Source organism: Somniosus microcephalus, chromosome 6 (genome assembly GCF_052327205.1).
Source record: "Somniosus microcephalus isolate GS21.2 chromosome 6, FLI_Smic_1.0, whole genome shotgun sequence".
Classification (NCBI taxonomy): Eukaryota; Metazoa; Chordata; class Chondrichthyes; order Squaliformes; family Somniosidae; genus Somniosus; species Somniosus microcephalus.
Genome location: NC_140992.1, coordinates 37,954,727 through 37,982,700, shown reverse-complemented (window position 1 = coordinate 37,982,700; position 27,974 = coordinate 37,954,727).

The window sequence follows — 27,974 nt, the reverse complement described above, 5'->3', positions numbered from 1 at the left end:
TAGCATTTCTCGCCGGGCAGCGTGCTCTGGGGTGTTTTGCCTGGCCACAAAAATAACATTTCTGTGCCTTGGACATCGCAGCAGCAGTTGAAGGTGGCGGTCCCATGACCCAAGGTTGTGGCATCCACGTTGCGGAGCGGTTAGGGGAGAAGGCGTCCATATTCCTGTGGGCCGCGTCGAGCGAGAGCGCGAGGGACACTGCCTTTCTCAGGTCCATTTCTCTCTTTTCCAACAGTCTCTGCCGGGAGTAGTCGGACCTTAGACCCGCAACGAAAGCATCTCGGATCAGTCCCTCCGTGTGTGCTGCGGCTGATGCTTCTTTGCAATCGCAGTCTCGGCCGAGTATCCGTAGTGCCCGTAGGGAGGCCTCCACCGATTCCCCGGGCTGCTGTCTGCGGGATCTTAAGAGGTGCCGGGCATAGACCGTATTTACCGGGCGTGCGTATTGCCCTTTTAGCAACCGATAGCCGCCGCGTAGGTCGTCGCGTCCTGGATTATTGTATAAACTTGGTGGCTCACCTTTGAGGCCAGGATTTCCAACTTGTTTTCGTCCAGGGTCACAGCCTACTGTTCAGCAAATGTCGACATTTTGTTTTTGCTAATAAAATTGATGCGCTATCAATTACTCATAAAAGACTGAGAGTTAAGAGAGTAACTAAAGGCTTTTATTAGCAAAGAACAGAGCATGCCTCTCGTGGTTGACTGGGTTCCAAGAAAGCAGGGGGCTGCAGGTCAATCACCTTTATACCTGGGCCTGTGTGGGTGGAGCCAGCCGAGACATGTTGAGGCATGCATAGGTACAACAGTGTGTAACAACAACAACAACAACAACAACAACAGTGGTTTACCACAGTGTTTGTAACCACAGCGTTTACAATTAAAAATGTCATCCTCCGATTGCTTTTCATGTCTGTTCTGCCCACGTTTCTTCCCCTTGTAGGACACAGCACCGACAGCAGCATTATCACTCATTACAATCGCATCATTATTGATTTCACTGAAAGTTTTCGCGTGCTTTCGAGCTAGCTCGCTGGCTTGGCATATTTTCATCGCATTTTCCAAATTTAGTTCGGTTACTCTCAGCAGACGTTCCCTGACTTTTTTTATCATGAATACCAAACACAATCTGGTCACGAATCATGGATGCTTTGAGCTCAGAGAAATTACATGTCTGTGCTTTCAGTTTCAGATCAGTTATAAAGCTATCAAAAGTCTCATTTTGCTGCTGTGTCCGAGAACGGAAGATGTACCTTTCATAGGTCTCATTCTTTTTGGGAGAGCAATGTGCATCAAATTTTTTTTAGCACATCTTCTAATTTTTCTCTGTTCTCCTCTGGATTAAATACAAATGTATTAAATACCTCTATCGCCTGTGGGCCTGCAACCATAAGCAGCAATGCTATCTTCCTTGCATCTGGCTTCGTACCGAATCTGATGGCTGCAATGTAGAGTTCGAATTGTTGTTTAAAAGTCTGCCAATTGTAGTCGATATTTCCTGTGAGTTTCAAACGCTCTGGTGGCTTCAAATTCTCCATGTCACTTTTCACAATTTTCAGCAGATCTTCACCATCCTGGTACCATCTTATGTTCATTAATAAATTGACATTCTTATTATGAACACAGCTAGCATTTGCTAGACACTTTTATTGAGCACATGTGGACTAGGTACAGTATCTGTAGAGGCATCCATCTTGACTGCTGCCTTGTGGGTAGCCTAGTGCCTCATGGGTAATGTAGTCTTAATATACATACAGCTGGGTTGTGTAGTCTTATATACATACAGCTATATACAGCTCTACACGGCTCTACGGCTCCACCTAGTGTCCACTATAGAATGACATGTTATTGATCATTACAGTGAGCACCTGCTCCAGGTTGGCGAGGTGATCACTGTCATTTTTGCCCGTGACCAGGATGTCGTCCAAGTAACACTGGGTCCCTGGAATCCCTTGCAGGACTTGTTCCATTGCCCTTTGCCAAATAGCCGGAGCTGAAGCTACCCCGAACATCAGCCGATTGTATTGGTAGAGACCTTTATGAGTGTTGATCGTGAGGTACTGTTTCGAGGCTTCTTCTACCTCCATTTGCAGGTATGCCTGGGCCAGATCAATCTTAGTGAAGCGTTTCCCTCCAGATAGCGAGGCGAAAATATCTTCAATCCACGGAAGCGGATATTGTACAGTGTGAAGGACTGGGTTCACTGTCACCTTAAAGTCCCCACAGATGCGAACCTTCTTTGGTTCCTCAGGCGTATTACTCAACGACCTCTTCATTACAGGAATGATGGGTGTAGCCCACTCGCTCCAGTCCACTTTGGACAGTACTCCTGAACGTTCCAAACCTTCCAGCTCTGCTTCGACGGCTGGGCGGTTCGCATAAGGTACCGGTCTGGCCTTAAAAAACTTTGGGCTTACATTTTCCTCTATTTTGATCATCGCTGCTATGCCTTTTAGTGTTCCGAGTCCCTCCTGGAACACTTCTTGTGCGTCAGTTAGCATTTTTGACAGTCGTCCAGGTGTGACGTCGTCATCCTTTTTGGCTTCTACAGTCAGTGCCTGTATGGAATGCCAATCTAGCTGTATCTTCCAGATCCATTCACGCCCTAGTAGTGGTGGTCCTCCATCTGGCAATACATATAGGTCCATTTTTGGTGTTTCCTTGCCGTTATATATAACATTCCCCCTTATTTTTCCTTTGGGGTAGACTGTTTGCCCCGTGTACGTCTTCAAGACAATCTCCGTATCTCTCAAGGGTATATGTGAGAATAGCCGCTTGTAGTCCCTTCGGTTTATAACTGTTAGGGCTGATCCTGTGTCCAATTCCATTTTCACTTGGACTCCAGCTATCTTGAGCGTGACCCAGATAGTTTGGTGATCCTCCATTTTGATCACATTATGTAGTTTCAGACAACCCAGCTCCTTGCTTCCGGAGTCTGTGTCACTCTGCAGTTCGTCTGACCTACTCTCCGTCACCTTATGTACCTTCTTGTACTTCTCCTGTGGGGATTTCTTGCTGCTGGTTTTCTTTCCCGACCTGCAGACTCTTGCTATGAGTCCTATTTTTCCACACTGCCTGCACACTTGGTCCTTGAACCAGCAATCCTTATGGTCGTGTGTTGTTCTGCCGCAGCGATAGCACTTTACTGTTCCATATGACATTTCATTTGTGCCATATTCTTGCGGTCTCCGTTGTATCTCTGCCACGCCCCGTGCTGCTGCTTCGTGTGATACTGCCATGCTGAAAGCCTTGTCCAGCGTAAGATCCTTTTCTGATAGAAGCCGTTTCTGGGTTCCTTCACTTTGAAGCCCACACACAAACTTGTCCCTTAAAGTATCTGCTAGTCCCATTCCAAACTGGCAGTGTTTCGATAGCTTGCGCAGTTCCGTTAAAAACTCAGCATTACTTTCATCTTTATGCTGGTTCCTTTTGTGAAACTTAAATCTTTCCGCTATCAGCAGCGGTGTGGGGTCTAAGTGGTCCTGTAGTATTGACACTATGTTTTCAAAATCCTTTTCTGCTGGCTTCTCTGAGGTTACTAGGTTTCGCAGCAAGCCATACATTTTTGTACCCATTGAATTCAACAATACCAGCGCTTTCCTGTCATCTGGCACTTCATTCGCCTTGCAGTACACTTCTATGCGTTCCACATATGTCGTCCAATCTTCGACTTCACTGTCGAACGCTGTGACACTGCCACTCTTCGGCATCCCTGGGTGTGGTTAGACTGGCTCAAAATGGCGTCTCCCACGCTCTCCCTTCTTCTCCGCTGCGGATCAAAAAAAAAAAATGGCATCTCCCGCGCTCTCCCTTCTCCTCCGCTGTGGCTCAAACAAAATGGCGTCTCCCGCACTCTCCCTTCTGCTCCGCTGCGGCGAAAAAAAAAATGGCGTCTCCCGCGCTCTCCCTTCTTCTCCGCTGTGGCTCAGATGGTGTCTCCCGCGCTTCCCTTTCTTCTCCGCGGACGCTGCTCGGCCCTTCATCACTGACTGCGCTCTGCGCGTTTTCCTGCGCGCCTCTCTCGTTGACGCCGCTCGGTCCTGAACCCCGGCTGCGCCCTGTGTGCTTTACCCTCTCTCTCTCTTTTTTTTGTTTGTTTTCATCGACGCCGCTCGGTCTTCAACCCCGGCTGCGCCCTGTGCGCTTTACCCCGTCGATGCTGCTCGGCCTTTATCTGTGTCCCGATGTACCATGCTCCGGGGCATCCTTTCCTGCAACGTATGAGGTAGACAATGTTGGCCGAGTCACATGAGTATGTACCATGTACCTGGTGGGTGGTGTCCTCACGCTCTCCCTTCTTCGGGACATGGGACACAACCAACAGAGTACCCTTCGTCGTCCAGTACTTCCCCGGAGCGGAGAAACTACGCCATGTTCTTCGCAGCCTTCAACATGTCATCGATGACAACGAACACCTCGCTAAGGCCATCCCCACGCCTCCACTACTTGCTTTCAAACAGCCGCCTAACCTCAAACAGACCATCGTTCGCAGCAAATTACCCAGCTTTCAGGAGAACAGCGACCACGACACCACACAACCCTGCCACAGCAACCTCTGCAAGACATGCCAGATCATCAACACAGATACCATCATCACACGTGAGGACACCACCCACCAGGTACATGGTACATACTCATGTGACTCGGCCAACATTGTCTACCTCATACGTTGCAGGAAAGGATGCCCCGGAGCATGGTACATCGGCGAGACCATGCAGACACTGCGACAACGGATGAACGGACACCGCGCAACAATCACCAGGCAGGAGTGTTCCCTCCCAGTCGGGGAACACTTCAGCAGTCAAGGACATTCAGCCTCCGATCTTCGGGTAAGCATTCTCCAAGGTGGCCTTCGAGACACACGACAACGCAAAATCGTCGAGCAGAAACTGATAGCCAAGTTCCGCACCCATGAGGACGGCCTCAACCGAGATCTTGGGTTCATGTCACGCTACATGTAACCCCACCTGATGCAGGGTCATCCAGACTCGAGTCGACATTGGCTTGTTCTCTCTACACAGATGCGGCCGGACCTGCTGTGATTTCCAGCCAAAAAAAATGTTTTTTGTCTGTTTTTTTGTTTTTCATACAGACCCCAGCATCTGCAATATTTGACCCCTTGTGACCCCACCTCATTGTTCTTTGATGTAATGTTTCCCTGACTGACCTGTTTGGACACCATTCATACCTTTGACTGCTGTGATTATCTCTCTGCCGAGGTGTGATAAATGGCAGTTGGAAAGGTTACCTGTAAACATCTGACATGATTCTCTGACTATATAAGCTGTGTCTTTATGCATTTCTCCACTTCACCTGAAGAAGGAGCAGCGCTCCGAAAGCTTGTGATTTCAAATAAAGCTGTTGGACTATAACCTGGTGTTGTGTGACTTCTTACATTTATCTGTGCCGTCGCTGTCTGGGAAGGGTCTGCGGCGTACCTGTTGCCAGCCCGTTGCGCTGGATCGTCGTGACTGGAGAACCAAGCCCAGCTCTTAACAGCCTCCTCTGCGATGCTCAAGTCTTCTCTGGATGGTCGACGCCCGTATTTCTGGACTCGGCCTTCTTTATTTTTTCTTCTTTCAGGTAGGTTAGAATCCACTTCTCGTCGCCACTGTTAAACCTGTGTATCTTGATGTATGGTGTCCTTCAATAAATAGACAGAGACTGCAGATAACAAACAACAGGTGTTTACTGGATGAGGGTTACTCTAAAAACTAACAGTACAGATCCCTACTCAGGGTTTATATACAGGTGTGGTCACTGCCGGTACTACAGTATACAGGAGCTGTAAAAAGTAGTTCTCCCCTTAAAGGTACATACACTACAGAAGCCTTATTTAAATATTTAAATTTGGGTCCTACATTGGTTGTAGGATCCTGACTCAATTTTTAATGGGCAGAGTGTGTGCCTCATCCAGTCGTACTGGGCATAGAGAGTTCTTAAAGGGACTGCTTCAAGCCGCACTGAAAATGGACAGAAACCGCAGTGTCACTGATTGTAGGGCCAGGAGGCACCTCTGCCGCTGCCTGTCGTTCAGTGGCCTCCCCCGAGATTGCCTCCCACCCCTTTAATGTTTAACATCCGGCTCAGTTCCGTAGGAGCCACTGGATTTCCCACCTCCCTGCTCCAATTCGGTTGAGGCTCAACCATGAAAGGGGTTCTGGGCCCTTGCTAGTGCGATTGGGCAGGTGCTGTGATTACTCCACCCACCGCCCACCCAATAAGCACTAGCATTGAAAATTGGCCCCTCAAAGTCTTATTTTTGGGGGGAAGGGGTGGAGTTCATCTCCCCTGAGGATTCAGTGTGAGGTTTTTGAAATTGATCTTCTGTGGGAAGAGGGCAGATTCGAATTCTCCTTAGGATTTTAAATTGTGATTTTCTTTTTGCTGGCAGGAGAGGGGAATGTGGAAAGGGCGTAGAGCTCTCCTGAGGATTCTGTGTGCTGATTTCATAGAAATTTATGGCACAGAAGGAGGCCATGTGACCCATCATGTCTGTGCCAGAAAAGACAGCAGCTCCAAGAGTGTAGCACTCCCTCAATACTGCACTGGAGACTCAGCCTAAATTTTGTGCTCAAGTCTGTGGAGTGGGATTTGAACTCACGACCTTTTGACTCAGAGGCGAGAGTACTACCACTGAGCCATGGCTGACACAGGGATTTTTCCACGTATTTTTTACTAGCAAGGGAATATTTGAATTCCCATGAGGATTTAATGTGGTGATTGTGTGCCTGTGTGCTTTTGTTTCATTGGATGGAGAGGAAAGGAAAATAACTCTCCTCGAGGCTGTAGATCGTGATTTTCTTTGGTGATGGCAGGACTCATCACAGAAACCCCACAGTGCAGATAGAGGCCACCTTGGCCCATCGAGCCTGCACCGACAGATCTCTCCTGAGGATTGTGCGTGAAGCTTTTCAATTTAATTGGTTTGTACCAGGTAAGGGCAGCACGGTGGCATAGGTGGCATAGCACTGTTGCCTCACAGCGCCAGGGACCCGGGTTCAAATCCGGCCTCGGGTGACTGTCTGTGTGGAGTTTGCACATTCTCCCCGTGTTTGCGTGGGTTTTCTCCGGGTGCTCCGGTTTCCTCCCACAATCCAAAGATGTGTGGGTTAGGTTGATTGGCCATGATAAAAAATGGTGTTAGGGGGGATTAAATACGTGGGGTTACGGGGATAGGGCTTGGGTGGGATGGCTGTCGGTGTAGGGACCGGGTGCTAGGGTTTGGATGATCAGCCATGATCTTGTTTAATGGCGGAGCAGGCTCGAATGGCCTACTCCTGCTCCTAGTTTCTATGTAAGCACATTGAAATGATAACAAGATCTCTGATACCAGATATTTGGGATTTGAATAAAATTACATGTGTGGAGGTGATTCGTGATTATTGATTGAGCTAAACTTGGAACTCACCGAGTTGTCATTCCAACCTAATATAGAGAGAATTACTTCACAAATGTTCTTTTTCTTCATTAAAACCTTCCTCTATAAACCTCAAAAAGATTTATTGTGATCTTGCAAGGGGGAGGGGAGGAAAGCCTGGAGGGTTACCAGATATAGTATCACGTGTCCTATATATTATTTATATATTTGGGATGTGAAAAATCAGAATTGAAGTAAGCTGTCTTAAAATATCAAGACTGATCTTGAAACTGGATGAAACAGCTCGTAATATAGCAAAGAAAACAGGCAACTGCCTGTATAAAGGGAGATTTTGAATTTACTAATAAAAAACTCAGAACAATGTCCAATCTCTGCGTATATTCAAATTTCATTATATGATCATTTACAGTCTATGTATTAAAGTATGTGTGTGTTAATCAATATATATGTATATAATATATCTGCATATATGTATATTTGTTTATATGAGTGTTTAATTATGGCATAACAAGATTAGGATCGTAACCACCCAGTATTAATGTGCTCGGGGCTGTTATCCTACTCTCCAAAATAGCTCACTTTGTCACCAATCCTGTACTATCATACTAATCCAATCTGAATGCAGATTTCATTTACCTCAGTGAGGTAAAGTATTCTGCCAGCTCTGCTGCTCCTTTCATTAAATTCAGTCACGCATTTGAGCAGCTGACGTAGCACTTGTGCATTTTAACACTCCTTCCTGGAGTATATGACTGTACAGGGCAGCCAATGCTTTCATTCAGCACACTACAGAGTTCACAGTACAGCCAACAGCTGTCACAGACACCCTCTTCAGGTAAAAACACAGCAGTCGCGTCTTTGAAGAGAACTTTAACATGCTGAAGACTTTAACCTCTGCCTAGCAGGTACAGTAGCAGTTTAATTTTCTAAATGTGGTATTCTACATTTCTGATTTCTCAGCTACAATGATATTCAATTTCCCCTTTTTAAAACCCACTATTATTTTCATTGCTGCAGTCTTTTGTGCTGTTATTGCTTTCGAGCATTGAATAGATTCAGATGACAATTCTTTTGTTGCTTTGGGCAATGTCTTTATAAAAAGAATCCTTAGATTCGAGAAGAGTGCAGCTTTTTCAATTCCATAATGTCACTCACAATTACTTTCAAAACTTGTAAGATCTGGTAATATTATTTATAAATAAAATAGGGTACAATATCCTCTAGGATTATTAAAACAAGGTTAGAAGCTTGCAGTTCAATGTTATAGTATTAGTTTATTTCTTGTGTATAAGTGAGGGCTGCTCCAGTCCAGGAGTTGCATATGATGACGCTGCTATCGTGTATGTCTTTGTCGTACCAATGTTGTGGACTGTAACTCTATAATATCTATGTGATATTTAACCCTTTCAGCACAGAACATTGTTTTGCAGATTCTGTCCGATAGCATCTACAAAGGTGGTTGTTTATTAATCTTCCATATTAATTACAATCATGCAGAATTAAAATACAGATTGAAGAAGTGTTTCTTATTGTAACATCTTTGGATAAATACATTTCATATTATATTGGTTGGTTGGGACAATCGGTTCCAATCTTGGGACAATGTAAAATATGGAGATCTTTGTGGCTGTCACAGGCAGACATTAGCAATGCTGGATGGAACCTTCCTTCTGTTAATTTTTTCCAGTCTCAAACTAGTAGAATCATAGAATCATAGAATGATACAGCACAGAAGGAAGCCATTCTGCCCATCGTATCTGTGCCGGCTCATTGAAAGAGCTATCTGATGAGTCCCATTCATAGGATTACATAGAATGTAAGGCACAGAAACAGGCCATTCGGCCCAACCAGTCCATGCTGGTGTTTATGCTCCACTCGAGCCTCCTCCCATCTTTCCTCATCTAAATCTACAGTCAGTCAGGGGGAGATAGAGGAACAGATATGTAGGCAAATCTCAGAGAAGTGTAGAAATAATAGGATAATAATAGTAGGGGATTTCAACTTTCCCAATATTAACTGGGATAGGCAGAGTGTGAAAGGCTTAGAGGGTGCAGAATTCTTAAAGTGCATCCAAGAGAGCTTTTTGAGCCAACATGTAGAAAGTCCTACAAGAAAGGGGGCGGTACTGGACGATATAGAGGGGTTGGTTAGATGGGCAGAACAGTGGCAAATGGAATTTAACCCTGAAAAGTGTGAGGTGATGCATTTTGGGAGGTCCTAATTCTAGGGAATGTAGCCGGGCAAGTGGTAGAAGTGTTAGTAGGAGAGCATTTTGGTGACAGTGACGATAATTCGGTGAGATTTAAGGTAGTCATAGAAAAGGACAAAGATGAACTGGAAATAAAGGTTCTAAATTGGGGGAAGGCCGATTTTAATATGATAAGGCAGGATCTGGCCAAAGTGGACTGGGATCAGCTACTTGTAGGAAAATCCACATCAGAGCAGTGGGAGTCTTTCAGAAAGGAAATGGAGAGAGTACAGCGTCAACACGTTCCCGTAAAGGTCAAGGGTGGGACCAACAAACCCAGGGAACCCTGGATGTCAAGGGATATACAAGAATGGATTAGGAAAAAAAGGGGGGCTTTTGGCAGATACAAAGGACTAAAAACAGTGGAAGCCCTAAAGGAGTATAGAAAGTGCAGGGGGTACTTAAAAAAGAAATTAGGAGAGCGAAGAGGGGGCATGAAAAAACACTGGCGGGCAAAATAAAGGAAAATCCCAAGATGTTTTATAAGTATATTAAGGGCAAGAGGATAACCAGGGAAAGAGTAGGGCCCATTAGGGACCAAAGTGGCAATCTGTGTGTAGAGCCGGAAGATGTAGGTGAGGTTTTAAATGAATATTTTGCATCTGTGTTCACTATGGAGAAGGACGATGTAGGCATAGAAATCAGCCGGGGGGATTGTGATATACTTGAATAAATTAGTATTGAGAGGTCAGAGGTACTAGCGGTTTTAGCGGGCTTAAATGTGGATAAATCCCCAGGCCCAGAGAAGATGTATCCCAGGCTGCTGTGTAAGGCAAGGGAGGAGATTGCAGGGGCTCTGATGCAAATTTTCAGAACCTCTCTGGCCACAAGGGAGGTGCCAGAGGACTAGAGAACAGCTAACATAGTACCATTATTCAAGAAGGGTAGTAGGGATAAACCAGGGAATTACAGACCAGTGAGCCTGACATCAGTGGTAGGGAAATTATTGGAAAACATTCTGAGGGCCAGAATTAGTCTCCACTTGGAGAGGCAAGGATTAATCAAGGATAGTCAGCATGGCTTTGTCAGGGGAAGATCATGTCTAACCAATTTGATTGAATTTTTCGAGGGGGTGACAAGATGTGTGGATGAGGCTCGTGCAGTTGATGTAGTCTACATGGACTTCAGTAAGGCTTTTGACAAAGTCCCACATGGGAGACTAGTCAAGAAGGTAAGAGCCCATGGGATCCAGGGCAATTTGGCACATTGGATCCAAAATTGGCTTAGTGGCAGGAGGCAGAGGGTGATGGTCGAAGGTTGTTTTTGTGACTGGAAGGCTGTATCCAGTGGTGTACCGCAGGGATCGGTGCTGGGTCCTTTGCTGTTTATAGTGTACATTAATGATTTAGCTATGAATGTAGGAGGTATGATCAGTAAGTTCGCAGATGACACGAAAATTGGTGGAGTGGTAAATAGCGAGGAGGGAAACCTCAGGCTATAGGACGATATAGACGGGTTGGTGGGATGGGCAGAACAGTGGCAAATGGAATTTAACCCTGAAAAGTGTGAGGTGATGCATTTTGGGAGGACTAACAAGACAAGGGAGTACACAATGAATGGTAGGACCCTAGGAACGACAGAGGATCAGAGGGACCTTGGTGTGCATGTACATAGATCCCTGAAGGCAGCAGGACAGGTAGATAAGGTGGTTAAAAAGGCATATGGGATACTTGCCTTCATTAGCCGAGGCATGGAATATAAGAGCAGGGAGGTTATGATGGAGCTGTACGAAACGATAGTTAGGCCACAGCTGGAATACTGTGTGCAGTTCTGGTCGCCACACTATAGGAAGGATGTGATTGCATTGGAGAGGGTGCAGAGGAGATTCACCAGGACGTTTCAGCTATGAAGAGAGATTGGACAGGCTGGGGTTGTTTTCCTTAGAACTGAGGGGGGACCTGATTGAGGTGTACAAAATTATGAGGGGCATAGATAGGGTAGATAGAAAAGAACTTTTCCCCTTAGTAGAGGGGTCAATAACCAGGGGGCATAGTTTCAAGGTAAGGGGCAGGAGGTTTAGAGGAGATTTGAGGAAAAACTTTTTCACCCAGAGGGTGGTTGGAATCTGGAACTCACTGCCTGAAAGTATGGTAGAGGCAGGAACCCTCACAACATTCAAGAAGCATTTAGATGAGCACTTGAAACGCCATGGCATACAAGGCTATGGACCAAGTACTGGAAAATGGGATTAGAATGGACAGGGCTTGATGGCCGGCGCGGACATGATGGGCCGAAGAGCCTCTTTCTGTGCTGTATAACTCTATCGGCTGGATTTTGTCAATGGGGAGCTTTTGGAGGCGGGACTCCCACTTTTTGTGTTGTAGTCCCGCCTCCATCGATTTGTGGCCAACCCACGCTATTTTCCCTTGATTGACCTTGTTAAGCCCGCCCAGTGGGCTCAACAGGACAATTAATGGACACCTGGTTATGTCAGCAATTGACATTTCATCTGTCAAGAGCGTTTGAGAGATGAACAATCAGCGTTTGACAGCTCTGTGAAGCTGTCAAACACTGGCAATCTGTCTTCTAACTTGAGTCCTTCTACCCAGACTCAGTTAGAGATCTCTCCAGACCAGAAAGCAGAGGCTGCAGCTTTTGACAGTTCAGCGGCCATTCTGCTTTCTGTGCCGGTTAGCTGAGGGACTCCCGAGAACTGAAGGGAGGAAACCTGCAGGAGAAAGTAAAGGTAAGTAAAACTTATTAAAACACTTTACACTTACCTCACACACTTACCTCTGCACACATGCACCCATCACTCACCTGCACAACGGACATCTTGACCCCTCCAACCCCTTCAGACCGACGGTCCGCCTCCCTAACTTGGTGTGGTTCGGAGCTGTCGGGAAGCCCACACTTCAGGGCAAAAATAGGGATTCGGCAAAAAACTGCCTGTTAACTACCTGTTAACAGGCAGTTAATTGGCACTAATCCCCTTCCCGCCTTGGGGAGGTGGCTCCCAGTACAGGTCGGATACCCGCCTCCTGGGACATTGGCACGGAGGCGGGTTGGGGGCGGGATGGATTCATGCCCCCCGATTTTGCAATTTTCCCACCACTCTCGCCTTCAAACCCGCCTCCTCAGGGCTTGGAAATTCGAGCCCATAGACTCTATCAATGTCCTCCCTTACTTTACTCTTTCCTATGCTCTCCTTTCCTGTTTTGTTTATACACTCGCCTGTTCTTTCCCCGTGTTGAATTGCTCAGCAGAGAGGACGTTGAGTATGAAAGCAGGGCAAGGTTGGAGCTGCCATCTTTTGCAAAGAAGTTTTCACTACTCTAGGCCATAACGTCAAACATTACTGTGTCCGAACCTTGACAAGAATATATTTCCTTAAGTAAATGTGATACACGACACAGAATTTCTGGAGTAAAATAGGATAAATTATGTTCTTAATGTGAAACTAAATAAATTCCACGTGTTAGACATGTTAATTGTCTATAGAATATCTTCAGCTGTGAATAATTAGAGTCACTTGAACAATTAATCACTGAATTGCCAAGCATGCTGTTTGTTCCATAGATTGCTGCAGGTGTTTTGCCTCATTTGTATGAAAGAGCCTCATGAGGTTTTAGATAAACTCAAAGTTTGTGACAGAAAAGCTTTTTTTTTCTGGCTCCCAGTTCCACTAGTCTGTGTTTGAATCACATCTCAGCATAGTGCTTTTAGATTAGGATGGCTGTAGTGTTGTATACTTGGAGGCATGGGGTTAATATACCAAAGGAAAAGGATTAGTTAATTCAGGGTAGAAGATGGCAATTTATATTGCATCTTTGTGTGCCTTTCACCCAATTTGGAAATGTTTCAGTATTTGTCATTTGATCTGATTTCTTGATAAATTGTCAATCTAAAAATCAAACAAGGTTGTTTCCAGTGAGTGATTTCAGCAGAATAGAGGACAGAGATCAAATGAAGAACAAAATAACAGTCGATTGCATAAAATCTGCCAGATCATTTCCTATAGTCATATAATCAGCTCTTCATAATACTTAAAGGTCTAGATAAGGTAGAAGTAAACAGATTATTTATCTTTCGCATTGATCACAGAACTTGAGGGCATAATTACAAAATTCACAAGCCTCAGGCAAGTTTAGAGCTTAGAAAAATTTTGTTCTCCGCAGGTTAATGGATATGTAGAACAGACTACAACAATAACAACAACAACAACTTGTATTTACATAGTGCCTTTAACGTAGTAAAACGTCCCAAGGCACTTCACAGGAACGCTATCAAACAAAATTTTACACCAAGTCACATGAGGAGATATTAGGGCAGCTGACCAAAAGCTTGGTCAAAGAGGCATATTTTAAGGAACGTCTTAAAGGAGGAAACAGATGTAGAGACTAAGAGAAAATGTAGTAAATTCTTGGGTCAGTTTGATATCTTAACAAATGCTGATCCAGTTTATTTTTAAAGAAAGTAGTTTGAGGCATATAGAGACATTAATAGATCAGTTTGATTCACATGGAATTTAAGAAGCAATTATAAGGCTAGTTCTCCTATTAAGGAACGCTGGCCTGGAGACCATGGGTTCATAGGTCTTGCTATTCTGTTCATTTCAATGCATGGCTGGAAAATCAGAGGGTTTCAGGCCTGTGAGTTTCCAGTCAGTGCGCACTGAGAGTGCTGATCCTCACCAGGAGAACCCAGTTGGGGAATCAGCCCTAATAGGTGGAGAGGAGGCCCATGGTTGACATAATTGCACATGGACTATGGAAAGTGGTCCTGATGGGCTGCATGGTCTTTCTCATTCCAAATTTTTTACATGTTATATTAACATGGGGTCAGAAGAAGCCATTTTAGCAAGTTTATTTACAAGATGTATCTTTCTGTTCACTGATTAAGCATATCAAACATATACTTCAGTCTTTATAAAGAATCAATGTCAACTCCAACTTATCAGCCAACCAGAGTCTTATGTTTTACTGAACTGTGTATTTTACTGAACTGTATCGAAAATACAGAAACTGCCCAATTTTCTTTTCCATTTGAAACAAGTGGTTTCCTTAACAGGTAGCCAATCTACAAAGTCAGATTTATGCCCAGGGCACCATTTCCTACACTAACCTTTGTGGCTTTTCTGAGGAGATCATTACTGTCAGTTTTGTTATGCGAGTCTGCTCCCATGAGGGATGGGGGTTAAGACTGTCCAGTCTCATTTCATTTAGGATCCTAACAGTTAACAGAGAAAAGATGATGCATCAGTCTGGGCTGAATTCAAACTCAGATCCCAGAGATAAAGAAGAATGTGCTTAATAACACTGTGCAACCCTGTCCCCAACTTCTGGTTCTACTATGAGTCTACGTATGGATGGCTGCGACTGCATAATAAGGCTGCAGTGTAATCCGAGGGTTAAGGTAATATAAATCACCAGAGCAACATTTGAGAATAAATAAATCTTATTTCATAGCATCATCAATCCATTTTATATACAGCGGTCTCAAATGGTTCCAATAACCGTTAAAAGTAACTGAAATGACACGAACTGAAGACTGCGAGGCTATTGTGCTGCCATCACGATATGATAAATAGTGTCACAGGATTCTCAGTAGAGTACAACAAGAAAATGATTCTGAAGTTAGGAACTGCTGCTGTAGGCCTGTTGAAATTTATGTAATTATGTAAACCCTCTATTATTCATGTGTTAAATAATTCAAAATCAACATAATTTTATTCCACATGGAATTGATAGTGTTGAAAATTTCAGTTTCTCAGACTGACGCACTTTTGGAATGAATAAGACATTCTACCGCATAATTTCATATTATTTACAGGGATGGACATTGTACTGTGCAGGTGTATTCTAATAAATAGAATTAAAGAAGAAATCTTGGCAAGTATTGCTCTGATCGCTATGAAATGAAATCATCTTTTTGAATGTATTTATAATGTCGTTAAACATAGTGACCATAGCAATTGCTTCCCACTTATGTTTTTCAGGACACGATGCTGTTATTGAATTGTACTAAAATGTTCTGCTATATACTTGTTCTGAATCCATAATCGAATTAAGAACAGTTTGAAATGGAGGCAAGCTATTTAACTAATGAATTATAGCACGCGCACATGGCTGTGTGCACATGAGCGCACACACACACACGAGCAGGGAACTAAGGATAAACTGAAAAACACTTTGAGAAAAAGAGACCAAATCAATTTCCTACTGCAATACCTTCTTCATTATTACTGCATTATTAACATTTGATTGTGCGCTTGTATGTTTTCAAAGCCTTGCTGTATTTTTCACCATGCTGTAAGTGCCACTTTGGTGCAACCTTGACATTGGGAGTAATGACTCTCATTGTACATTATTGGCAACAGACAAAAGGGACCTTTTATTATATGTTACTTGCAGCAGGAATAGTGGGCTTTGTTTCCAGGGATCTAACAATGGTACCTTGCACCCAGCTACTGAAATGTGTGTCAGAGGAACATTGATTGCTGGAGCATTGGCTAAAAACTCACCACCTGAATTTCCCTCATTTCTAACAAGGAAGAGTTTTGCCTCCACTGATTGATTGCCCAGATGATCTGATCAACATCAGGAGCTTACCATGTAGACTCACAAGCACAAACCACACTGTATATTCTCTAACTTATTCTTCCACTCACTGGTTCAACAAAAACATTTACAAAAGTCACCAGAAATAGATGATGGAACATTGATGAGCACTAATTATTATCTGTTTATGTAGTGTACTGAGGATGAAGCTACTTCTTTAAAAGAGATTGGAAGACTTTTTAAGATGGAGTCAAATGACAAGACTCTGATCAGGCCCTGAGCTCAACTTGGGTGGATTTGGAAAATGGGGTGGATCCTGGTTCTGCCGTGTTTCTGTCCTAATTGAACAGCTAAGTGATTTTCTGGTGGAGGGGAGAGGGTGAACCTTCCACCCATCCCCTACATCAAGGGGATATGTCTGGGGAGTTGCTGGGCTACCCTGGGAATTCTGCCCATCATGCCTTCAATAGACTTCTCGCCAGCTAAGAGCTGGCATAAGGTCTGCTGAGGTCCCAGGAAAGGCCCAAAAACTTTTGTAGCCAAAGGTAATCAACATCAAAGGGATTGATTACCTAAACAAAAGCCCCCATAGCTCCACTGGGAGCAGAAGCCAAAAATAATTACTTTTTTGTTGGTTTATTCTCCTTTCCACCAGCCACTCTAATTTTGCTGCTGTCACATCAGAGTGGGTGATGCTGATGGACCCTTACAGGCAAGCAAGTGATCCCATTATGTAATTTGGGATGGGTTTGACATCACTGAAGATTGGCGGACATAAGGCCTACTCTGCCACACTTCCAACAGCAGAATGGGCCCATCAGAATTTCAGCCTGATTTAGAAGAAGTACTGATAGTGGGTCTATCTCTTTGAAGTGGCCAGACAGCACCTTTAAGATGGATACTAATGGCAGAACTCACTGTTTCTAGAGATCCTGAGACTGATGATCTAGATAAGACTTCCTCTGCAATATACAGGGGCTTACATTTCTAGCACAGTCTAAATAAATATGATCATGCCTTCAAATCAAGAAGCTATTGAGACTAGAAATATGCTGTCTTCAGCAATTTGCTTTCATTCATCTATACTCTCACTGTATATGTGTATATATATATAATATAGAACTAATAGAAACCCTTCATTTTGATTTTTCTGTTATGCTAAAAAAAAAATTTGTTCAAGAACTCGATCTCTCATCTCCAGAACAGGGTTGTCCTTATTTTTCATTGCTGCCAGTCCCAATCGTGGTATCAGGAAATCAAACTGATTCGAAAGCTGTAAATAATTCCATTCTTGTGACTCATTTTGACTGTGCTGTCATGCTGCAGTGATAAATAACATTTATTGTTTTGTAAGTTATTGCTCATAGGAAGGGATAATCCAAGCAGCCTAACAACACAAAGGTTTGGATGGTATAAAATCATGGAAGGAATACTAGAGTGGTTTACACAATCATCCAAATGCTACAGCACAATCCCTTATGTTATTCTGTGCAATATATAAGTGTAGAAATTACTCTTGTCAGTATTAGTGATTAAACTTTTAATGTATTTATATAACATTTCCTGTCCACCATTTTAACATTGGCATTAACCTGTTCATTTCAAATGGATTAAGGCTTTCAGCAAAATAACGGGCAAAGGAATGTCATATGAATGTGTTAAGTGTTCATCTGCTAAGTTTACCAACTACAATTTCTCAGCCATTAGTTTTTCCATTTTTTCCATTTCTTAATTTTCCTTTCCAAGTTTTGTCTGTGAAGTTAACATCATTCACTGGCAATTTCCTTTACTTCCACCAAAGGCCATTATTGTGGTGATTAAGATTTGCTCTGCAGCTTTGCATTGCATGGTAGGAAGGAAGGGGGATACAGATGATGATGATGCTAGATTTAAAGCGTGATGTAATATTAAGAACCATTTGAAAAGCATAACTTGGATACAATTAAAAAAGGACACATGTTAGCATTTCACAAGTTCCCAATAATAATGCTGCACTCTAGGAAGCAAAGGTTGCTGCATCTAATAGAATGTTCCTCGAGCACACAGTATGGTTGTGTTTATAATTCCTTGCAAAGTTTGCCACTGTATCGACGTCATTCTTCTTAGGTGGTGGCATGTAGGCAGACAGTCCAGCTGCTGGTTAGCTTGCCGGGCATTGATGAATTCGATTCCTTGTTTGCCCATACAGTTTCCTCTTCCCTCTTCCCTCTTCTGGGAACAGGACAACTCACCTTTAAGTACTATGGGAGAAAAATTTGGTTGGCTTGCGTCTCCCATTAATGGGGCGCAAAGCAACTAGCACCCAGGCGCAGCGATGTTTGCGCCGCTCGTGAAATTGACTAGAGTTTTTGCGGCGGCACCAAAGTTTACCGCCCCGATCTCCTGCGCCCGCAGATCGTGACGTCTGTCGAGCGTGCAGTGCCCTGGTGGTGCCCTGGACCGTATATTGAGTGGTGCCCCCCTCCTTTCTGCCTGGCACAAGCAACGACAGGGAGACTGGAAAGTTTCCCAGTCGGTGAGGGGCTGGGGGGCCGCTATTTAAACGTAGCCTCTTCCTGGCTTTTTCTGTGGTAGACATTTTTGCACCACTCATTCTGACAGAAAGATTCTGAGAGAGAGATAGAGAGGCTTCTGCATAGGGTCAACGCTGTGTGAAGTAGTTTTGGCTACTGAGCATCACTTTGCAGGTACTTTTGGATTTGACCTTCATTACTTCGATTGCCAAGAGACTATGGGGGGCTGCACTGATTCGGGGCGTCGTCCTGCGCCTGCAGAATCGGAGGCAACAGAGACGCAGAGAGAGAATGGCAATCATGACCAGACGGAGGAGGGCCAACAGGCCTCTGCACAGGAGACCTTACCCTCCCAGGGTATTCCGGGAACAATTCTCCTACATTCATTTGTCTGAGGAGCAGTGTTTGTGCAGGCTGCGCTTCAGCAAGGAGGTAGTCACTGAGCTCTGCCACCTGCTGCAGCCAGATCGGCAGCCTCTACTGAGGACCAGGACGTCTCTTTCGGTGGCTGTGAAGGTGATAGTGACTCTGAACTTTTATGCCACCGGCTCCTTTCAAGCAGCTACTGGGGACATCGCCAATATCTCCCAGTTCGCAGTCCATTGCTGCATCCATCAGGTTACAAATGCCCTCTATAAAAGGAGACGCTAGTACATCTCTTTCCCAATAACCCGGGACAAACAGCATGAACGCGCATTGGGCTTTGCGAGGATAGCGGGCTTCCCCATGGTGCAGGGCGCCATTGACTGCACGCATGTGGCATTGCGGGCACTGCATGAGAATGCAGAGGTTTTCCGAAACCACAAGGGATTCCACTCCTTAAATGTCTAGTTGGTCTGTGACCACAGACAGCTAATACTCGCTGTCAATGCCCGCTATCCTGGCAGCAGCCACGATGCTTTCATCCTGCGCCAGACTGCTGTGCCAGAACCGCATCAGCCAAGTGGTTGGCTCCTCGGGGACAAGGGTTCTGTGCACCTGGCTGATGACACCGCTCCATAACCCCAACACCCCTGCTAAGCTGTGGTACAATGAGAGCCATCTCGCCACCAGGAACATCATTGAGCAGACGATCGGTGTGCTCAAGCAACGGTTCCGCTGTCTGGACCACTCAGGGGGAGCCCTGCAGTACTCGTCTGAGCGAGTCTCCCTCTTCATAGTTGTGTGCTGCATGCTTCATAACCTGGCAATCCTCAGGACCCAGCCAATGCCACCAGGCCTTGGAGCACCACCGGAGGAGGAGGAAGAGGAGGAGGATGATCAGCAGCAGCATCAAGGCGGGAGGGAGGCCCACAATGTTGAAACTGCAAGGGCCGTCCATCAATGGCTGATAACAAGATGCTTCTAGGTCCCTACTCAGGAAATGGCTTCTGGCATGGAGAACAACATGGATAGAGTCACAGGGCCCGATTTTGTGGCTTGTGTGGGAAATGGTCGGATTCCCCCAAATGTGGGGTTCTGACACACAAAAAAATGTCAGCCAGCTCCACGCAATTTTCCCTCAAGTGGCCAATTAATTCCCAGCATGTGGGCAGCCTTGCTAATTGTCCATTTCTAGTCAGAAAGCCCCACAGCATGATGTCATAATTCGTGGTGCTTTCAAGGTCCATAGCAAGCACTGCATCCTCTGAAGGCTTCCAAATGAACCATACAGGATGGCAGAGGAGCCTTCAGCAGCTGTGGCCAGTGCCAGACCCCGAGCTGCCTCCAAATTCGACGAGGCTTCACTGCAGGCATTATTGGATGGGGTTAGGGCCCACAGGGAGGTCATCTTCCCTAGGTCAGGGAGGAAGAGGCCTCCCACTGAGACCAATGCTGCATGGATGCAGGTGTCAGCAGATGCCAACTCCCTGGGAGTCACCAGAAGAACCTTGGCATTACATCTCTAACTCCTTCCTTTACTCCCCCACAGTACCATCCAGAGCCCCCGTCCTCACTGTGGAGGAGGAAGAGGCTGTGCAGCCAGACTCCTCAGAGGAAGCTCCAACCTCTGAGGGTGCAGCGTCAGCAGAAGTAAGCGCACCCAGCACCAGCGCAAACACTCACACCTCGGGGGGACCTTCGGGACATAGAGTAGTGTTGTCACCTGGTGTTTCACAGCTCACAAGTGAGCCTCAGCAGATTCTGGAGACAGGGACAGCAGTGGAGAGTCCTCGTCGGAGGGCGCAGGACTCTGCCAGCTCAGCTCAGCTCTGCTGCATGTCAACCCTCTGCCTCTGGGCCCATCCGCAAGAGAAGATGTGATGGATCTCCATGCACAGATGCAGGAGTCTCTGGCAGGTTTTGTCTCCAGGGTCGTTGCGAGTGTGGAGCGAATGGAGGAGTCCATAGCGACCATGAGCAGAGCCTTTGTGGAGTCATTGGCGCATGAATGCATCACCATGGAAAGGTTGGCAACCTCCATGGAGGAGATAACTCGCCAGGGTACGGAAAACATGGTGAGTGCTCATAAGAGAATGACATCTCTTGAGGAGCGTTGGCCACCTATTGAACAGAGAAACCAGATCTTCATGGAAGCCCTTCTGAGTAGGCCTGCCAGTGCAGAAACGGGTCCCCATGGCCCCCTAAAGCGCAGCAAGGTGCTCTCGAGCCACTTCCAAGCGCTGGCCCCTTCTGGTCTGTGCAGCTTCAGGTGAGTGAGCAGCAGCTTGGTGCTCCTGGTGCTCATCCTGCTGTTCCTGGTTCTGCTGCTGCCGCCTCTGCTGCTGGAGATCCTCTAATGGCAAGAAGGGAAGGAAAAAAAGGTGTCCCATGCTTCTCGTAGATGCCTCCGCTGAGGAAGCGCTGAGTGAGGGTGGCGAGAGGGGCTTCCCAGGAGATCACATTGGAGAAGTGTGTGAGGCTCCAACCTTCCACAGCTGTTCCTAAGCCTTGAAGAAGTAGCCCCAAGCCTGCAGCAACAAGGTCCTTCAACATACAAGTGCTGGCGCTTTAAATCGCAGCTTTTCCGAATGACCTGCAGCTGACAGCAAGCAGGCCGGCAAGCTTCACGCCAGGTTTCATCAGCGGGGTTCCCCGCAGGCGTGTCTGATGTGGGGAAAGCCCCAAAATCGCAACGGCCCCTGAAAATCGACTTAAACAAGATAATAATTGCTCATTAGTATTCCGACGGCCAGTCCCGCCAGCGGTGGGTGGGACTGAAGTGGGTCGCGGAGAAACGGCGGTCCGAAAGTCGGACGGGGCGGGGAATCAGGCGGGGGGAGAGTCGCGACCCACTTTTTCGGCCCCTGACTGCCTGGAAAGCCGCCCAACGGCTGGCAAAAAATCGGGGCCATAGAGTCATAGGCCTAGAAATTCATGAGCCTTAGCGCCGCTTTTGAGGCGCTAGAGGGACTAGCGCCAGAGTTATGGCCAGTTCAAAAATTCCCTGGGGCCCTAAAGCGGCATTGCACCGGTAGCGCTGCGCCGGCACCGATGACGTCATCGGTGTGCGCAGCGTCCCGGTTGCCATGCCGACGGGCCCCAGCGCCGAAATTCAGTTGCGGCCGCCTCGCCCGTGGCAGCCGCAACTAAGACTCTGGCAACAGAGTCCAACATGTGTTTGCGCCGGCGCATTAAAGGCCCCGCGGCGGCCGGCCGCTTTCCCGCCGGCCGCCTGCCCGCAGCTCCCTCCCCGGACTTCTCCCCCCCCCCCCCCCGGAACAGATGCAAGCCCGGCACTTGTCCGAGGTGCCGGGCTCATTTTTGAAGAGATTTGCGCGGGCCGCGGCCGGGTGCAGGCAGCTCCGCCTTAACGGAAGGAGGAGGCCTGCACTTCCCAAGCCTGCCGCACCGCAGCGGGCGCCGCAGCGCCGGAATAGCGCCGCAATGCGGCGCGTTGCGCCAGTTTTCAGGCGCTAAAACCCTTCAGTAGCGCCGGCAGCCGTTTGGGCGCGGCGCTACTGAATTTTTGGCGCGCGCAAAGGGACTTAGCGCCAGCGCTAACTTCCGGCGCTAAAGCCCTGGTGCAGCGCAAACTCAATTTCTAGGCCATAGAGTTTTACAGCACAGAAAGAGGCCCTTCGGCCCATCATGTCCACGCCGGCCATCAAGCCCTGTCAATTCTAATCCCATTTTCCAGCACTTGGTCCGTAGCCTTGTATGCTATGGTATTTCAAGTGCATTTCCTCAAATCTCCTCTAAACCTCCTGCCCCTTACCTTGAAACTATGCCCCCTGGTTATTGACCCCTCTACTAAGGGGAAAAGTTCCTTTCTCTCTACCCTATCTATGCCCCTCATAATTTTGTACACCTCAACCAGGTTCCCTCTCAGCCTTCTCTGTTCTAAGGAAAATAACCCCAGCCTGTCCAGTCTCTCTTCATAGCTGAAGTGCTCCAGCCCAGATAACATCCTGGTGAATCTCCTCTGCACCCTCTCCAATGTAATCACATCCTTCCTATAGTGTGGCGACCAGAATTGCACACAGTATTCCAGCTGTGGCCTAACTAGCGTTTCGTACAGCTCCATCATAAGCTCCCTGCTCTTATATTCTATGCCTCAGTTAATGAAGGCAAGTATCCCATATGCCATTTTAACCACTTTATCTACCAGTCCTGCTGCTTTCAGGGATCTATGTACATGCACACCAAGGTCCCTCTGATCCTCTGTCCTTCCTAGGGTCCTACCATTCATTGTGTATTCCCTTGCCTTGTTAGTCCTCCCAAAATGCATCATCTCACACTTTTCAGGGTTAAATTCCATTTGCCACTGTTCTGCCCATCTGACCAACCCATTTATATCGTCCTGTAGCCTCAGGCTTCCCTCCTCGCTATTTACCACTCCACCAATTTTCATGTCATCTGCAAACTTACTGATCATACCTCCTACATTCATATCTAAATCATTAATGTACTCTACAAACAGCAAAGGCCCCAGCACCAATACCTGCGCTCCACCACTGGACACAGTCTTCCAGTCACAAAAACAACCTTCGACCATCACCCTCTGCCTCCTGCCACTAAGCCAATTTTGGATCCAATGTGCCAAATTGCCCTGGATCCCATGGGCTCTTACCTTCTTGACCAGTCTCCCATGCGGGACTTTGTCAAAAGCCTTACTGAAGTTCATGTAGACTACATCAACTGCACTACCCTCATCCACACACCTAGTCACCCCCTCGAAAAATTCAATCAAATTGGTTAGACATGATCTCCCCCTGACAATGCCATGCTGACTATCCTGGATTAATCCTTGCCTCTCCAAGTTGAGACTAATTCTGTCCCTCAGAATTTTTTCCAATAATTTCCCTACCACTGATGTTAGGCTCACTGGCCTGTAATTCCCTGGTTTATCCCTATGACTTTTCTTTAATAATGGTACTACATTGGCTGTCCTCCAGTCCTCTGGCACCTCCCCTGTGGCCAGAGAGGTTCTGAAAATTTGGGGTAGATTTTCAGTGTGCCGTGAGGCGGGCTTTTCGGCGTGTGGGGGGCAAAAATCCTGAATTCGGGGGTCCCGACACCATCCCGCCCAAAACCCGCCACCACGTAAGTTTCAAAGGAGGCGGAGTACCCGCCCCGCACTGGGACCCACCGACCCGAGGCGGGAAGGGATTAGTGCCAATTAACTGCCTGTTAACAGGTAGTTAACAGGCAGTTTTTAGCCTAATCCCTATTTTGAAGGGTGTCGTGTGGGATTCCTGACAGCTCCAAACCACGCCAAGTTAGAGGAGGCGGGCCGTCGGGTTGAAGGACTTGGAGGGGTCGAGATGTCAGTGTTCAGGTGAGTGATGGGTGCATGAGTGCAAAGGTAAGTGTGTTTGGTGTGTCTAAAGTTTGTAAAGAAGTTTAAATTACCTGTACTTACCTTTAAAGCCTTTCTTCCTCTATGCTTTGGGAGTCCATCATTCAGCCGGCATAGAAAGCAGAATGGCCGCGAGCTGTCAAAAGTGACAGCCTTCAGCTTTCAGTGCCGGCGAGATTTCTAACTGAGTCTGCTTAGAAGGACTCAGGTTAGAAGTAAGACTGTCAGTGTTTGACAGCTTCAAACAGCTGTGAAACACTGATATTTCATCTGGCAACACGTCCTGACAGATGAAATTTCAGTCTGTGACGTCACCTGTTGCCGGGTGGCCCTTAATTGGCCTGCTGAGCCCGCTGGGCGGGCTCAACAAGGTCAATCAAGGGAAAATCGCGTGGATTGGCTGCATCTCGATGGAGGCGGGACTAAAACCCGAAAGTTGTAGTCCCGCCTCCTTCCCGACTTCTGAATGAAAATCCAGCCCTTTGTGTCAGAGCCCCTGCAATCTCCTCCCTTGCCTCACACAGCAGCCTGGGATACATCTCGTCTGGGCCTGGGGATTTATCCACTTTTAAGCCTGCTAAAACCGCTAGTACCTCCTCCCTCTCGATGCTAATTTGTTCAGGTATATCACAATCCCCCTGCCTGATTTCTATGCCTACATCGTCCTTCTCCATAGTGAACACAGATGCAAAATATTCATTTAAAACCTCACCTACATCTTCCAGCTCTACACACAGATTGCCACTTTGGTCCCTAATGGGCCCTACTCTTTCCCCGGTTATCCTCTTGCCCTTAATATACTTACAAAACACCTTGGGATTTTCCTTTATTTTGCCCGCCAGTGTTTTTTCATGCCCCCTCTTCGCTCTCCTAATTTCTTTTTTAAGTACCCCCCTGCACTTCCTATACTCCTCTAGGGCTTCCACTGTTTTTATTCCTTTGTATCTGCCAAAAGCCCCCCTTTTTTCCCTAATCCATTCTTGTATATCCCTTGACATCCAGGGTTCCCTGGGTTTGTTGGTCCCACCCTTGACCTTTACGGGAACATGTTGGCGTTGTACCCTCTCTATTTCCTTTCTAAAAGACTCCCACTGCTCTGATGTGGATTTTCCTACAAGTAGCTGATCCCAGTCCACTTTGGCCAGATCCTGCCTTATCATATTAAAATCGGCCTTCCCCCAATTTAGAATGAAAGCAACCCACAACCCCAAAGCCGGCCAAGGCAGCAATGATTTCAAAGGCCAAACCTGTACATTTTGAATACAAAACCTTTTTTATTTTACAAACTCTGTGTGTGTCATTTCTTCATGACAAACTAATAGAAACAAACACAAAAAATCATTCATCAACATTGCTGGTTCTCACAACCTGGAGATAATGTCCAAAACACTAAACGAAAGTTTGAACACGAACCTCGGCCTTTAATAAAAAATTGACCAACATTTCATCACACCTCCTACTTTTTGCCCTTCGAGGGTGATCTCCATCCCTTGCACACTTCCCCCCTTCCCACCTGACTGCTCCTCCGTAATGGGGTCCCAGTGGCTGCAGCAAGGCTGGTGGAAGGCTGCTGATTGTCAGAACCTGAGACTACAGATGCCCTTGAAGGACGGCCTCGACCAACTCTGGGCCTGGAGGGCCTGGCTGCTGACTGCACCAACTCTGCATGGGCGATAGCAGTCTGTCCTACAGGCGGTGGCAAGTGCAATGGGGAAGTGACAGTGGTGGCAGCAGGAATGCTGTCATCTTGAGAGAGGACAGCAACTCCCTGCTCGACCAACACACTGGCACTCCCACAGAGAAGCACCTCAGCATCCGAAGCAATCTGCTGGAGCACAGATTGCTGGCCTGCTGCGGCGCGGTGAGAGCCCCGGGGAAATGTGTCCAAACCAGCGACAATGGCAGCAGTCAGTGCTTGTGTGGCCTCAATCTGAGTCTGCATGAGACCAGTCTGAGATTGGATCACGGCAGCCAGTGACTGAATTGCAGCACTAAGCATTAGCGTGGCATCTGCCTGTGCTACAGCGGAGTGCTCGACACTCCTTGCCAGTGCATCAATGCAATCGAGCTGAGTGTGCATGTCCACCGCCTGGGTGTTCATTTCAGCGATGAGCCGCTCCTCCTCTGCGTCCAGTGCAGCAGGACTCGCTGGCCTACTCTCCCTGCGGGGAGAAGGCCCCCGAGCATCCCTAGCCACATCGCATTGCTGCAGCCCGCTGGGTCCCAGAGCTTCACCCTCATCAGACACTTCCCCCCTGCTCCCCTCCAGGGAAGATGTGGTCCCAGTGTGGGCATGGGCTTCCTCGGGAGAGGGTGGTGCTGATGCTCCAGCTTCCTCTTCCTCCTCGCCTGCGGATTCGCTCCCACTGGCAGCTTCAGGGCCTGTCTCCTCAGCTGGTGAATCACCATCTGAAAGCCGGGAGGTACAGGAGTGGCTTTAGCGTGAGGACAGGGGGGCAGTAAGGGAGGAAGCAGTGCAGCAATTTAATAAGTTGGATTGAAAGTGTCAAAGGCTGGTGTTGTGAGGGCCAAGTGGAATGAGTGAGGAGAGAAAGCTGATGACTGTAATGTATATAACTTTAAGTGGGGAACTATCTTTTACAGCTCATGTATACTGCAGTACCGGCAGTGACCACACCTGTACATAGCCTGAGTAGTAATCTGTACAGATCAGTTCCACTGTGAGCCACATTGAGTAAACACCTGTTGTACCGTTCTCCGCAGTCTGTGTCTTATTATACACAGACGCAACATTGGCGACAAGGCAAGTTCGAACCTCCCTGCAACTCTGCATCACCTCCCGGGGATTTGTTCCTGGAGAGCAGTGGATTGGAGGTCAAGGCCAGAGACTCGGGCGTCGACCACGGGCAACTGCCCAGTCATCCAGCAGAGACTCGAGAATTGCGGGGGAGGCTGTCGAGAGCCAGGCTTGGCTTTCCAGTCGAGGTGGTCCAGCGAAACGAGCTGGCAACAGGTAGTGCGCAAACCCTTCCCGGACAGCGGCAGGCTAGAGCCCGACCGAGCGGCACAGCAAAGGGACGAGCAGTGTCGACGAGGGAGAGAGAGAGAGGGCAGAGCGCACAGGGCGCAGCCGGTGTTCAGGGGCCGAGCAGCGTCGGAGAGAAGGAGAGAGAGATGCGCAGAAACCCGCGAGGCGCCGCCATTGCCATGAGGACCGCCGAGAGCAGCGTTGGCAGCAGCGCAGGAGAAGCGTGCGAAACCTACAGGGCGCCGCCATTGCCACGAGAACCGCCGGGAGCGGCGTTGGCAGCAGCGGGGGAGGAAGGAAAGCGCGGGAGACGCCATTTTAAGCCATTGGGAGACGCCATTTTAAACCACACCCAAAATGCCAAAGAGTGGCAGTATCACCGCATTTGACAATGAAGTCGAAGATTGGACTACATATGTTGAATGAATAGAGGTGTACTGCAAGGCAAATGAGGTGTCAGATGACAATAAAGCGTCGGTATTGTTAAATTTAATGGGTGCAAAGACGTATGGTTTATTACGAAATCTAGTAACCCCAACGAAGCCAATGGAAAAGAGTTTTGAAGGCATAGTAACGATACTAAAGGAACATTTAAACCCCACACCGCTGCTGATAGCAGAAAGA